Source organism: Orycteropus afer, unplaced genomic scaffold (assembly GCF_000298275.1).
Source record: "Orycteropus afer afer isolate SDZICR_OR568_19922 unplaced genomic scaffold, OryAfe1.0 scaffold00017, whole genome shotgun sequence".
NCBI lineage: Eukaryota > Metazoa > Chordata > Mammalia > Tubulidentata > Orycteropodidae > Orycteropus > Orycteropus afer.
The window spans coordinates 6,277,182-6,281,135 of record NW_006921604.1 but is presented as its reverse complement, the minus strand read 5'-3'; positions in this window follow the sequence as shown (position 1 = coordinate 6,281,135).

Sequence of the window (3,954 nt, the reverse complement as noted above, 5' to 3'; positions counted from 1 at the left end):
TGGTTTCCAGCCAAACAATGTACAGACATGTGAGTTAAACATTTACCTCAAGTAGACACACGGCCTGGAGAGAACAATCATGGGAGCAGGAAGGGCTGCTTATGCACAGGGAGACAGCACAGGGCACAGGAGAGTATGGAGGGATGGTCACTGGGAAGCGGTAACTATGTGGAGGAAGTGGGAGGGGAGCTGTTGCATTGTGGTAACTGTGGTCAATGACATGAGACAAAGTATATGTGAACTGGTGTATGGAAAGTGAATTTGCTTTCTAAATCTTCACCCAAATGACAATAAAAACAAACAAACAAATAAATAATTTCCACACAAAAAAAGAAAAAAGGCCTGGTAATGTGCTTCCAGAAAGACTGTTGTTGTTCGTTCCTGTTGAATCAATTTCAACTCATAGTGACCCCATTGTGCCCATAGAACTGCTCTATAGGATTTTCAAGGTTGTGGCCTTTCAGAAGCAGATCACCAGGCCTATCTTCCACAGAGTTTCTGGTTGGGTTCCAACTCTCAACCTTTGGGTTAGTAGTAAAGTGCTTAACCATTTGCACCACCCAAATCTTTCTGTAAAGATTACAGCCAAGAAAATGCTACGGAGCTCAGCTCTATTCTGTAATATCAGAGTAGCATGATTGGCATGAGTTGGAATCGACTCCAACGCAATGGGTTTGTTTATTTTGATTTATCTGTATGAAAAGGCATTTTCTAAGAGAAATACATAGAATCTCTTACAGTTGAATATTTACAGTCAATTTGGGTGATAGGGAACACTACCTTTGAATTCCGATTTATTCCTCCCAAAGTAATTCTATTCTTCTCAGTAGACTTATATTACAAGAAAAAATTATACTCTATTATTATTATCATTACATTTTGAAATTTGTAAATGAAAAATTTTGGAAATTTTCTAACTGTATCAGTACTTACATAATATCTTCAATTCTGCCTCTGTCCCTTTACAGAAAAAGGTTACTGCTACAGCTATATACAAACATAGTCAAGTCTGCACACTTGTTTTTGTTGTTAATTGTTATGGAGACCCCAAGTGTGCAGAGTAGAACTGCACTCCATAAGGTTTCCAGAGCTATGATCTTTCTGAAGCAGATTGCCAGACCTTACTTCTATGGGATCTGTGAGTGGGTTTTAATGGCTAACCTTTTGGTGAGTAGTCCAGTGATTAGTCATTTGCACTATTCAAAGACTCCTTTCAGATTTGGGCCCACTGTGCTTTTCTCCTCTTAAAGAAATCAGGACTCCTTGGTGGGTGACAACACAAGATATCAAGACATCCAAAAGTAAGTCGATCCTGGAACATCTTGCTGATGTCACAAAGAAAGGATGCTATTAGACCCATCTCAGATGATGTTGGAAAAGGACACAAAGGACGCCCATTGCTAAACTGAATGGCAGATTGTGCATGAGATAATAATTATAGTCATTGGGGTAAGTTGAACTATGGTTTTATGATATTTTTGGAATAATATACATACTGTAAGGCCACAGTAAGGAGAAGAGGACGCACAAAAGTGAGGTTAAAGAGAAGTTTTTATTCTGAGTTTCCGGGGGAGGTTTACGGGCTCCCAGGAGGGGCCCGGGTGAGGTTCACAGGTCCCTGAGAGGGGCCCCGGGAAGTCACACCGCTTGGCTGGGGAGGGGAGGGTTTATAGTCTTGTGAAGGACCTAAGTGGGGACACTAAGGAAATGGTGGGGTCTAATTAGCTGTTAGCATGGGTCTGCACTTAATTAGCATGAGGGGGCTTCACAAAAGGAAGTTTGCCACTGCATGGGACTTTCTAGTCTGGGCGGGTTCTGTCACTTTGGTTGTCTTATCAGGCTGTCTCATTGGGGCTTGATACCCAGAGGAAGTTGCTAACTGAAATGTTGGTGGCTTGGGTTTGCTTCGGCCTAACACATACTACAAAATTTTCAGAAAAGATTGCCAAGGTGTAACCATAAGTTTCCAATATCTTTACCAAAATTTTTCAAATCAACTATGTAAATTCTACCCTTATGTTTGGTCATTACACAATATACCTATAAAAACATATACTATATATGTATAATTTTATATGTGCATATTATACATAGATGATGTAGATCTATAGTTAATAACGTGAGAAATAGACCATAACATACTAACATACTAAATGGGAAAAAGCAAGTTACAAAGAGCAAGTGATGGTATAATTCCTTTTTATACATTTGTATTCATGTATACTATATGCCTAGGGAAAAAAGTCTCAAAGAATGGGTTCCAAAATGTTCACAGTGAGCTTCTGAGGGTAGAGGGATTAACTACAGGTGACTTTTACCATGTTTCAGTGCCCTTTTGAACTGACTATGATTAGGTCCTATTTTCACAATATAAAAGTAACATTCAGACTGTGCTCAGCTTATGACTGGGCTGTGTGCTGAAAGCTCTGTTGTACCTTAGTTGATTAGAGCTCAAAATGCAGCGTTTCCTAAAGAAACAGGTGCACCCAGAACCAGCAGGGAGCTTGGTGCCCAGGCGACTTCAGCGTAGTTAGGCAGAGCCAAGGAAGGACAGTTCCTGTTCCTGCCGGCTGTCCGGGCGCTTGACCTGGGGCTGCCCACGGCCTCCCTCAGCGCCCTCTTTCCTCCTAGTCTCTCCTCCCAGCCTCGGACCCACCTGTGCTCCTCCGCCCTCCGACAAGACTCCCCGCCTCCTAGCTTCTTAGTTCTCAGAGGCCGCATTGTCCCCATTGGCTACCACCGAGAGTTTGAAGTCTCAATGAATGGGGCGCTGGGTGGCGAGACCCTCGGGACCTAGCCGAAGGCAGAAAGCCTGCGAATGAGCGTCTGAGCCGGCACTTCGCCCCATCTCACACAGAAGCAAAGTACTTTCTGCATTTTTAACATTCATGGACTCCTTGGGCCGCGCGGCCCGCGCCTTCGCCGCTCTCGGGGCGGTCCGCCGTGGGTCGACACAAAGAAGCGCTTACTATCATGTTACAAACCACGTTCCTCTTATTTCTCACATTACAACGAGGGCGTTATATTCTAAACAATGTTTGTGAGAGCAGTTTTTATTTTACGAATCAAACCTCAGGATTTCAAAAAATAAAGAGGCGTGGTTTCCGACTGGGCGACTGTGGCAGCTGGGTCTGGTCTTCCGTCAGAAGGACCTGCGCCCAAAAAAAGACCCTTGTGAGGCCCTATCTGGAAATGAAAAGTCTGGGTCCGCCCGCAGACCCAGTGACCCGAAGCCCTGCGGGCAGACCGAAAGAAAGCGGCGACGGAACTGAGAACTCTCCAGTGAGCCTGGAAACCCTAACTCCCCTAGTCGACCTCCCGGAGTCCAGACTTCACGGTACCACCGCCCCTTTGCCTCAAGCTCAGAGCCAACCCCACCGCCCGCCCTTCCCCGACGGCAGGAAGGAAATTCTCCATGACTGCAATCCATCCAGCAAGGCCCACACAGTCCTTCCTACCTTGTGGACGCCTCTTAGCGATGGGAGGGAGAGATAAGCGCTTCAACGCCTGCCAAGTGAGCCAACGAAGAGTTCCAAACCTCCTTGAGCCTCATATTTCTTATCTGATAAACACAGACGATAAAAGTAGTTCCTTTTTAAGGCTGGCGTGCAGTTTAAATGACATACATTTAAAGCACCTGTTTCACCACTGACAGTCAATAGACATTAGTCCCTCACCCCTCTTGGGCTGTCGGTCATCTGTGATCACATTACTAAATATAACAATTAGCTCATCACACTGAATCCTAGTTAGTTGGTTATCTCTTGGTTTTCCTAATGAAATTCTGAGTTCTTTGAAGGCAAATACCAAAATTAGATATAGCCCAATTCCTGGTGTCAACAGTTAAGTATTTTTGAAAGAATGAATGACAGTGTGTTATAGGGTGTTCCTGCCAAAAGAAATGAGAGAGTGTTTGGGGTAGAGTAGGGGCTGTACCTTCTTTTTGTGTGTGTA